The 11,941-nt window shown below is 42.5% G+C and overlaps 1 long non-coding RNA gene across 5 annotated transcripts; it reads right to left on the bottom strand.

Annotated features, from left to right (window-relative positions):
• Nucleotides 1–500: 500 nt before the first annotated feature.
• LOC119297258 lies at nucleotides 501–5,378 on the bottom strand. 5 transcript variants are annotated; one of them, XR_005145594.1, is made up of 9 exons: nucleotides 4,989–5,378; nucleotides 4,796–4,852; nucleotides 3,815–3,840; nucleotides 3,677–3,726; nucleotides 3,455–3,544; nucleotides 3,170–3,309; nucleotides 2,475–3,012; nucleotides 1,629–1,701; nucleotides 501–979 (listed from the first exon to the last, which is right to left on the bottom strand). It is a non-coding gene; the product is annotated as an uncharacterized LOC119297258 (long non-coding RNA). The 5 variants fall into 5 exon arrangements; XR_005145591.1 differs by having other exon boundaries at nucleotides 2,475–2,569; nucleotides 2,684–3,012; nucleotides 3,677–3,840; XR_005145593.1 differs by having other exon boundaries at nucleotides 3,455–3,541; nucleotides 3,677–3,840.
• Nucleotides 5,379–11,941: the final 6,563 nt, after the last annotated feature.

Raw genomic sequence — 11,941 nt, forward strand, 5'->3', positions numbered from 1 at the left:
CTAAGTTGAATGGCTCCTTATCCACCTTCACCCTGTAGGAAGGCTCTTCTTCTAGTAAAGTGGGCATAGATCATGCGGCATGAAAAATTGGAAAACACACATTTGACAGTTCTGATTGCATTCACCAATCTTATCTGACTCTCATGCGGATCTGTGATTGCATTCACCTTATCTTCGACTCTAATGTGGTCTATGTTTTCAGTTTCACTTCACTTGAGACGGACTCCACCTGTAGCTTACACATTATTCTCCGCTATAAGGTCCACTTTCTATTTAAGGATTTTTTAATAGGAATTTAAATCATCAGCACTTAGAGCTTTGGCATCACAAGATTCATATGGATTTCATTCCTATCAGTTTTGAAAATATAAATCAACAAGGTCAATGATATCACAGTAAAAGAAATGTGTTTGTCTATCCACACTTCATTGCACCCATATTGAAGGATACAACTGAACTGAAAAAAATAGTCGTGTGAGGCATAGGCTATCACTAATTAATTACATGCAAACAAAATTGCTGATAATATAATCTTGTTTTAGTGAATCCATATGGACATTTTTTTGTTAGGAAAACACAACGCATAAGATCTAAAAAAGGTTGCTATAGGGAAAGCGTAGAGAACTGGACATTAAGCAATGCAGCATCCTGGTATGCCTTGCCTTTTTTTAGAATGACATACCTTGCCTTCATCCATTTCTTACATTGGAATGCCTTGCCTTTGTCCGTTCCCATAATGCTTATCGAGACGGATGTGCCTACGTCCAGTTACTGTTATTGCATTACATCTTCACACCTCTAAAAATGCACAGTTATCCAGTACAAAGGAACAACAAAGAAATTGTAAAACTATTTGCTCTTGCGTCAGTGTAGCTCTGCCACAAGATCGGTTGACCTAGATGCAGTGGAGCACATAGTCGGATGAGCTGGACACAGTGGAGCTCGGTGACCAGCACGCAGGAGCTGGACTGCACAATTTCTGTTCATGAGCAATAAAAGAAATTACCCTTCCGACAAACAATTTGGAAAATGTACAACCTTATCAGTTCAACAAGATTTCAGGTGCTAATCAAATTAGATACACACAACAAACGAAACACACTTTTCCTTACTGTTGAGCATTTTGTTACAAATTCTTCAATTGAAACGCTAAGCAAGGTTGACTTTTACTCAATGTAAATCCTAAACAAGAACTTACATTTTTCTTATAACCATCAGAATATCGAAGAACAATTGGTTGAAGGAATATATATCCACAAATTAAAACAGAATCTAAGTTAATGGGTTCAAAACAGGAGGTACACCCAAAAGTAAGTGTAAATGGCCTTCACTTCAAAAACAGGAGGTACATCCAAAAGTAAGTGTAAATGGCTTTCAAACAAGTGCTTGCAAACACAAACATTCATAAAAAAATCTTTTTTAGGAAAAACATATTTAATCTACTAAATACGTGCAACGGTGCAAGGGGAACTTACTTTTTTATTTTCTTCTAAGGCCCTTATTTGCTTCAAATAAGATTTGTTCGGCAAAATTATCAGTGTACTATTTGGAATAGTCAATTTTATATATGAACAAACATCTGTGAGAAGGTCTGCAAAGGCTTCAAACAAACTTGCTGGATGTCTCACCTCCAAACAAACTTGATGGATGTCTCACCTCGAAACATACTTGGCTGATATCCCACCTGTAACGTAGCTACATCTGTGCGCAGCCAAAGTAGGAACATTACGCAAAAGTATGAACATCAACCAAAAACTTGATGCGTTCTAGCTGACAGAACATTGCCTATTTGAATGCTCGGATGATAGCTGAACCGCCTTAATGTCTTCTACTTCAGACCATAGCATACAATTAGTGTTCTACAATTCTACTTCAGACCATAGCATAGATGTCACTTCTACTGCTCCCACGAATGGCACGAGATGATTGTGCCATTTCTCATTACTGGAATATAAGCTGACTAACTACTATTGTGTAAGATATATGTAGCACGTAGCAAACACCCTATAATGTACATTCCTTCTTTATATCATCACACTACAAAAATATCAGTGCACAACAAATAAAAATCTATGTAAAATTGGATGGCATCCACAACTATTCTTGTAACTTAACAATAAAGTATGTGACATATCATGTTATATATTTTCTTCAAGCCCACAGAACATGTTGTATATTGTCCAAAATATTCCGTAGGGATATTTCCTATCTGAAAAGTGCTGAAAAACATCTTTGTTCTGTTGAAATAACTACTAATGACATGAATCAAGAGGTCGTCAAAATTATGAATGAACGTCTCAGAAAATAAAATTTCATCGGATAGTACATCAGAAAATATTGCTTTCAAATATATATTGTGTTCTAGCTAGCATATGAATCTTCATGTTCATTAGGAGGTCACAAATCAGGGGTGAAAAATATGTTGGATGAGAAAGGATGGTGCACGTTTTTTAAAAGCTAAAAAGATGTCTCACCATGTGTTGGATGCTTCAATGCAGTGCGGAACTTGCACGGGAGAAGAACATTACCGGCGGCTAGCCTCGATCTCGCTCGGCCATGTAGGACAAGTCTGAGCCAATGAACCACGTAAAGAATCAAGACGATGACGTTTCGGCCCAAACCAAAAACAGAGTGGGGGCAAAAGACTCATGGAGAAGATGTTGATACAACAGAAGTACAGAACCTCCATCCACGACTCCCTTTTCTCCCTGATGTTCTCTAGCCTCCTGCACAACAATACGGAGAACAAACACCAGTCAAGACTAACAAACACGGTATATCAGAGTCGTGGACATTGGAGGGGAGGCGGCTAAAGGTATGCACAACTCAAACACGGATCTGCTGAAGCACGGGCGTGGGAGCGACAGGGCGGCGCCGCGATCCACGCTGTTGGAGCCTGGCATAGAGAGCATGCCGGGCACCATGAGGAGCGGCAATGCCACTAACGCCATTAGCAACGCCACCAGGATCGCCATGGACGGCTTTCCCCGCCTCCCGACCCGCCCCGTCATCCTGTTTGCCATGTAGTTTATGAGCTAAAACTGAGCATTTACTAAACTGAGGTAAAAAGCATCGAGCATCATCAGCTATAAAACAAACTACATTTTCCTAATAATTAAGATGGCACAGGCATGAAATACCCATTGAACCAGTCATGAGAAATCTGAACCTTCGTCGGGTTGCCGTTGTGTAAATAGGAGGCATTCTTGTCTATGTAACCTTGAGAGCACAACACCGAGCATGAGAAATCTGAACCTTCCTCAAGTTTCCTTTGTGTAAATAGGAAAATTGAAATCCTTTGCCACACATCTGAATCTTCAGAGAAGCTTCTATCAGGGTTACATAGAGGCAACAAAAACTACTCTCAAAATTTCATTGATAGGCACAGATATTGGTCCTGAGAACAAAATAGACAGTCATGTTATTATTTGACAAAAGAATCTGGCATATTTACCTCAGTTTAATTAAGCTTCCAACGGAGACTAACAAATTATGTAGCCATCATTCCAAAAGCTTCGCCAGCATCAAAAGTTGGAGCACCCTGCTGAAAGGGATAAGGTAATCTTATCATGTCATTGTAGTAGAAGAAACAGAGACACTCATATTACTAAATAGCAAGGTTGGTGCAAATGGAATAAGCACAACAATGAAAAACTGCAGCAGTGGTCGAGAATACCTAGCGCGGCAGTCGCCTAAGTACGGTGGCTTGCCATCTGGGCAGCCATTCTAAGGATGAAGGCGTTGGGCACAAACTTAAAAATGACTCCATGATAAGATAACATAAACCTGTTGCCTGAGGATGAAGCTATCTTACTTGGATTGCCCTAGCTTCAAGTAACCCTGCAATGCAAGCTCACATAAAACACTTGAAATATTTTGGTCAAAATCCTAGTTCACAAGTGCTCTGCATATAAAATAAGTGCTACAAACTTTACACAGTGATGTGAGGTTGGGTTGGATGAAGTCAACTGTTTTGGGTAATCCACCTACTATACAGATTCGGTCTTTCCAAATCCTCTCTGCATAATTTTGACTTGGACTCCAAACATAATGTGGAGATCAATCGCAAAAAAAGGAGAGATACGTCCCATGCTTTCTACAGACTATCTATTTGCACTATTTTGATGTACGGTTTAAAAGTAGCAGTCCAATTTAGTTTCACAGTCCAAAAGTTAATCTTTATGTGATTCTGTGTACAGTAACCTTGTATGCGGACTTAGACCATGTTACTGTTTGAATTAAACTATGCGTTCAACATGAAAGTTGTAGATATCTTTAGTGGTGAGTAGAGCTAAAAGTGCATGGACAGACTCACCAAATATTAAAGAGACCAATTAGGCTAGTTTTCCCTAGGTTCTGAAACAGCTGCACGCACTCTAACCTTCTGCAGGTTTGGCTCTTGTGCAGATTACATTTAGCTTTTATACTTAAAAAATAATAACAAATCAATATGTTAACCAATATCACCGTCAAATCATCAATGCCCTGCCTGAAGCTCCTATTGCAGTAGAAAAGGTCTACTGGAAACTGCTACTATCTTTGCTGATTTGAGGACACAACAAGTTACACTGGAAACTGCTACTATCTTTGCTGATTTGATTATCAACGGGATTTCGTGATCATCATCTCGCTGATCAGACCAATACTATGCTAATGCTCTGCTAAATTAACCACTGGCTAAAAGGAGAAAATACAGTTTTTTTAATCTAACAAACATGAAAATTCTCATAAGCATATACGTGTAACTATGACAAGCTAACATTATTTTTTGTGGCAAAATTGGACCAAGTATTACCTTCAATCATCCAGAAGAGGAACATTTGAATCTCCTTGAAAATTTACAATGGACAACCTGCAGCAAACTAACGGGGTGAGGGTAATTGGGAGAGAGATGCAGAGTTGGGGCTCGGCCAGAGGAGGTTAGTCTCCATCGGAATGGCAAGAGTGCAGTAAGCAAATCAGGAGGCTTTGGGATGAAGAAAAGTCACCCCTTTGCGGTCGGTCGGATGGGGCGGAGCTCGCGCTTGGTGAAGACGCGATCCCCGGCGGCGGCAACGGCGAGGAGGAGGCGGAGATGGCCGGCTACAGAGGGCCGAATGGGATGTGTAGCTCGCCCCACCCAGGGAGGAAGGATACCTTCCTGGATCCATCCATCCATGCTTGCAGCTTAGACAACCGGCCGTGAGTGGATCTGCAGCCATGGTGGCTGGGGGAGAAGACCACGGCCGCGAGCGCCGTCGCTTGGAAATGGAGGTGGAGGAGGAGGCATCGGCAGCGGCATAGGGCATGGATCGGCCGCGACATAGGGATGGATCGGCCGTGGAGGGGGCGTAGGGCTGGATCGGGCGTGCGAAGGTCTGGTTGGCGGCGGAGACCGATCTGCTGCTCCATTAGGAGTAAAGACTCGTCGCTCGTACGTGCGGCCGCACGGTTTTTCTATCGCTGGTTAACCGTAGTAGGTTTTTTTGTCGCAGGTTTTCCTTCGAACGTCTATTGAGGGTCGCACGTGGAATGGTGCGGGTTCGGGACTCAGGAGCAGGTTTTTTCAGTTTGTGGTGGCTTAGTTAGAGGTGGGAGGAGGTACCAAAATAAACCGTGGAAGGTGGGACTAAAAAAAACCTGGAAGCGAGACTACCAACTGCTCCCTTAGGAGTAGAGATTCGCCGGGGAGTATATGGGCCTTATTGGGTCATACAGGAATAGAGGAGATAGGCCAAAAGGAAGGAGGCCTGCGCCCCCCCTCTGGTCTGAATTGGACAAGGGGTGCAGCCCCCTTTTCCTTCTCCCTCTCCTCCTCTTTCCTTCACTCCTACTCCAACAAGGAAAGGAGGAGTCCTACTCCCGGTGGGAGTAGGACTCCCGAGTCCTACTCCCGGTGGGAGTAGGACTCCCCCCTCGGCGCGCCCTTCTCCTAGGCCGGCCGCCTCCCCCCTTGCTCCTTTATATACAGGGGCAGGGGGGCACCTCTAGACACACAAGTTGATCAAGTTGATCGTCTCTTAACCATGTGCGGTGCCCCCCCTCCACCATAGTCCACCTCGATAATACTGTAGCGGTGCTTAGGCGAAGCCCTGCGTCGGTAGAACATCAACATCGTCACCACGCCGTCATGCTGATGAAACTCTCCCTCAACACTCGGCTGGATCGGAGTTCGAGGGACGTCATCGGGCTGAACGTGTGCTGAACTCGGAGGTGCCATACGTTTGGTGCTTGATCGGTCAGTTCGTGAAGACGCACGACTACACCAACCGCGTTGTGCTATCGCTTCCGCTTTCGGTCTACGAGGGTACATGGACACACTCTCCCCTCTCGTTGCTATGCATCACCATGATCTTGCGTGTGCGTAGGAAATTTTTGAAATTACTACGTTCCCCAACAGTGGCATCCGAGGTAGGTTTTATGCGTAGATGTTATATGCACGAGTAGAACACAAGTGAGTTGTGGGCGATATAAGTCATACTGCTTACCAGCATGTCACACTTTGGTTCGGTGGTATTGTTGGATGAAGCGGCCCAGACCGACATTACGCGTACGCTTACGCGAGACTGGTTTTACCGCTGTGCTATGCACACAGGTGACTAGCGGGTGTCAGTTTCTCCAACTTTAGTTGAACCGAGTGTGGCTACGCCCGGTCCTTGCGAAGGTTAAAACAGCACCAACTTGACAAACTATCGTTGTGGTTTTTGATGCGTAGGTAAGAACGGTTCTTGCTAAAGCCCGTAGCAGCCACGTAAAACTTGCAACAACAAAGTAGAGGACGTCTAACTTGTTTTTGCAGGGCATGTTGTGATGTGATATGCTCAAGACATGATGCTAAATTTTATTGTATGAGATGATCATGTTTTGTAACCGAATTATCGACAACTGGCAGGAGTCATATAGTTGTCGCTTTATTGTATGCAATACAATCGCCCTGTAATGCTTTACTTTATCACTAAGCGGTAGCAATAGTCGTGGAAGCATAAGATTTTTGACAAGTTCAAGGGGTTGACTACGATGAGACTTTCTCACCCGTAGCGATGCTTAAGCCCGTTCGAATCATGTTAGCAATTGCCGCGTTTTATGATTATGAAATTTGGCAAATGGATGTCAAAACTGCATTCCTTAATGGATATCTTAAAGAAGAGTTGTATATGATGCAACCAGAAGGTTTTGTCGATCCTAAAGGTGCTAACAAAGTGTGCAAGCTCGAACAATCCATTTATGGACTGGTGCAAGCATCTGGGAGTTGGAATATATGCTTTGATAGTGTGATCAAAGCATATGGTTTTATACGGACTTTTGGAGAAGCCTATATTTACAAGAAAGTGAGTGGGAGCTCTGTAACATTTCTGATATTATATGTGGATGACATATTGTTAATCGAGAATGATATTGAATTTCTGAATAGCATAAAAGGATACTTGAATAAGAATTTTTCAATGAAAGACCTCGGTGAAGCTGCTCATATATTGGGCATCAAGATCTATAGAGATAGATCAAGACACTTAATTGGACTTTCACAAAGCACATACCTTTATAAAGTTTTGAAGAAGTTCAAAATGGATCAAGCAAAGAAAGGGTTCTTGCCTATGTCACAAGGTGTGAAGTTGAGTCAGACTCAATGCCCGACCACTGCAGAAGATAATGAGAAAATGAAAGTCATTCCCTATGCTTCAGCCATAGGTTCTATCATGTGTGCAATGTTGTGTACCAGACCTGATGTGTGCCTTGCTATTAGTTCAGCAGGGAGGTACCAAAGTAATCCAGGAGTGGATCACTGGACAACGGTCAAGAATATCCTGAAATACCTGAAAAGGACTAAGGATATGTTTCTCATTTATGGAGGTGACAAAGAGCTCGTCATAAACGATTACGTCAATGCAAGCTTTGACGCTGATCCGGATGACTCTAAGTCATAAACCGAATACGTATTTTTATTGAATGGTGGATCTGTCAGTTGGCGCAGTTCCAAGCAGAGCGTCGTGGCGAGATCTACGTGCGAAGCGGAGTACATAGCTGCTTCAGAAGCAACAAATGAAGGAGTTTGGATGAAGGAGTTCATATCCGATCTAGGTGTCATACCTAGTGCATCGGGTCCAATGAAAATCTTTTGTGACAATACTGGTGCAATTGCCTTGGCAAAGGAATCCAGATTTCACAAGAGAACCAAACACATCAAGAGACGCTTCAATTCCATCTGTGATCAAGTCAAGGAGGGAGACATAGAGATTTGCAAGATACATACGGATCTGAATGTTGCAAACCCGTTGGCTAAGCCTCTCTCACGAGCAAAACATGATCAACACCAAGACTCCATGGGTGTTAGAATCATTACTATGTAATCTAGATTGTTGGCTCTAGTGCAAGTAGGAGACTGAAGGAAATATGCCCTAGAGGCAATAATAATGTTGTTGTTTATATTTCCTTATATCATGATAAATGTTTATTATTCATGCTAGAATTGTATTAACCGGAAACTTAGTACATGTGTGAATACATAGACAAACAAAGTGTCACTAGTATGCCTCTACTTGACTAGCTCGTTAATCAAAGATGGTTAAGTTTCCTAGCCATAGACATGAGTTGTCATTCGATGAACGGGATCACATCATTAGAGAATGATGTGATTGACATGACCCATCCGTTAGCTTATCACTATGATCGTTTAGTTTATTGCTATTGCTTTCTTCATGACTTATACATGTTCCTATGACTATGAGATTATGCAACTCCCGAATACCAGAGGAACACTTAGTGTGCTATCAAACATCACAATGTAACTGGGTGACTATAAAGATGCTCTACAGGTGTCTCCGATGGTGTTTGTTGAGTTGGCATAGATCGAGATTAGGATTTGTCACTTCGTGTATCGGAGAGGTATCTCTGGGCCCTCTCGGTAATACTCATCACTATAAGCCTTGCAAGAAATGTGACTAATGGGTTAGTTGCGGGATGGAGTATTACGGAACGAGTAAAGAGACTTGCCGGTAACGAGATTGAACTAGGTATGATGATACTGATGATTGAATCTCGGGCAAGTAACATATCTGACAAAGGGAACAACGTATGTTGTTATGCGGTTTGACCGATAAAGATCTTCGTAGAATATGTAGGAACCAATATGAGCATCCAGGTTCCGCTATTGGTTATTGACCGGAGATGAGTCTCGGTCATGTCTACATAGTTCTCAAACCCGTAGGGTCCGCACGCTTAACGTTTAATGATGATATGTATTATGAGTTATGTGATTTGATGTACCAAAGATAGTTCGGAGTCCCGGATGTGATCACGGACATGATGAGGAGTCTTGAAATGGTCGAGACATAAATATTGATATATGATACATCTCCAACGTATCTATAATTTTTGATTGCTCCATGCTATATTATCTACTGTTTTGGACATTATTAGGCTTTATTATCCACTTTTATATTATTTTTGGGACTAACCTATTAACCGGAGGCCCAACCCAGAATTGTTGTTTTTTGCCTATTTTAGGGTTTCGAAGAAAAGGAATATCAAACGAAGTCCAAACGGAATGAAACCTTCGGGAACGTGATTTTCTCAATGAACAAGACCTAGGAGACTTGCACCCTACGTCAAGAAACAAAAGAGGAGGCCACGAGGTAGGGGGCGCGCCTGCCCCCCCCAGGCGTGCCCTCCGCCCTCGTGGGCCCTCTGTTGCTCCACCGACATACTCCTTCCTCCTATATATACCTACGTACCCCCAAACGATCAGACACGGAGCCAAAACCCTAATTCCACCGCCGCAACTTTCTGTATCCACGAGATCCCATCTTGGGGCCTGTTCCGGAGCTCCGCCGGAGGGGGCATCGATCACGGAGGGCTTCTACATCATCACCATAGCCCCTCTGATGAAGTGTGAGTAGTTTACCTCAGACCTATGGGTCCATAGTTATTAGCTAGATGGCTTCTTCTCTCTTTTTGGATCTCAATAAAATGTTCTCCCCCTCTCTTGTGGAGATCTATTCGATATAATCTTCTTTTTGCGGTGTGTTTGTTGAGATCGATGAATTGTGGGTTTATGATCAAGTCTATCTATGAACAATATTTGAATCTTCTCTGAATTCTTTTATGTATGATTGGTTATCTTTGCAAGTCTCGTCGAATTATCAGTTTGGTTTGGCCTACTAGATTGATCTTTCTTGCAATGGGAGAAGTGCTTAGCTTTGGGTTCAATCTTGTGGTGTCCTTTCCCAGTGACAGTAGGGGCAGCAAGGCACGTATTGTATTGTTGCCATTGAGGATAACAAGATGTGGTTTTCTTCATATTGCATGAGTCTATCCCTCTACATCATGTCATCTTGCTTAAGGCGTTACTCTGTTTTTAACTTAATACTCTAGATGCATGCTGGATAGCGGTCGATGAGTGGAGTAATAGTAGTAGATGCAGGAAGGAGTCGGTCTACTTGTCTCGGACGTGATGCCTATATACATGATCATACCTAGATATTCTCATAACTATGCTCAATTCTGTCAATTGCTCAACAGTAATTCGTTCACCCATCGTAGAATACCTATACTCTTGAGAGAAGCCACTAGTGAAACCTATGGCCCCCGGGTCTATCTTCATCATATTAATCTTCCAATACTTATTTCCTTTGCTTTTTTACTTTGCTTTTATTTTACTTTGCATCTTTATCATAAAAATACCAAAAAAATTATCTTATCATATCTATCAGATCTCACTCTCGTAAGTGGCTGTGTAGGGATTGACAACCCCTTATCGCGTTGGTTGCGAGGATTTATTTGTTTTGTGCAGGTACGAGGGACTCGCGTGTAGGCTCCTACTGGATTGATACCTTGGTTCTCAAAAACTAAGGGAAATACTTACGCTACTTTGCTGCGTCATCCCTTCCTCTTCGGGGAAAACTGTAACATCCCAAAATTCTAAATTTTGGAATGTTATAATAAATAGATAGATTTGATTGATTGTTTGATTGATTGTCTAAAAGTGAGTGAATTCAAAACTTTTTGAAAGTTAAATGAGAGGGAATAAAAGGACTTTCCCAAACTTTCATATTTGCTTTCTGATCTCCATGAATTCAAATTCTTTTCAAATACAAAACCCTTGAGCGAAGATGATATTACTTCTTCCATTTAAATTAAATGAAAGGGTATTTGAAAATAATAGAATTTCATTTGGAAATATTTCAATTCATAAACTTCATGCAGCTCAATGATTTTCAAGAGCGAAGATAAAATGACTTCTTCAAATTATATGAAATATGAGTTGGGAGTTTCAAAGGATCAAATTCAAAGTCTTTTTGAATTTATTTTTAATTTGGAGATATTTGAGTTTTATTCAAGTTATTTTTCTCCAAAAATAAATTATATGTAAAATAGGGTAACATGATTCCCTACATTAGAAAATTGGAGAAAAATTAATTTGAAATCATTTTGGTATTTTTAAAATAATTTTTGTTGGATTTTAATAGACCAGTAGCACTCTTTGATTTATCTGAATTTATGTGGATTTTATTTGAAGTTATAAAAATGTTCACGTCGTAGAAAATCTTTTTCTGAAAATTTTGATATATTATATGCCTATATAATATTTTTAGTTATTTCGTTTTATTATTTTAATTATCTGAAAAATGTTTTTTTTAACTTCTGGACCGACCGGGCCGGCCCAGCCAGCCAGCCAGGCCACGGCCCAGCCGGCCCACGCGCCCGCACCGCCGCCTCCGACTCCGGGAGGAGTTCGCCGCCCGCACGCCTCCCGAGTCCGCCGCCGCGCCGCCTTGCTCGCCGTGCCCGCCCCGGCCTCCTCTGCCCCCTTTCGCACGCCACCGCGCCGTCCTCCTCCATAAATAGCCGGCCCCTCGAGCCCCGCGACGCCTTGAGCCGCCGCCGCCCTCGCATCTCGCGCCGCCGCCGCCGCCGCTACAAAGCCGCGCCGCCTTGCCGCGCCTCGCCGCTGCCTCCTCCGCCCTGC

Source organism: Triticum dicoccoides, chromosome 5A, assembly GCF_002162155.2.
Source record: "Triticum dicoccoides isolate Atlit2015 ecotype Zavitan chromosome 5A, WEW_v2.0, whole genome shotgun sequence".
In the NCBI taxonomy this organism is placed as follows: Eukaryota; Viridiplantae; Streptophyta; class Magnoliopsida; order Poales; family Poaceae; genus Triticum; species Triticum dicoccoides.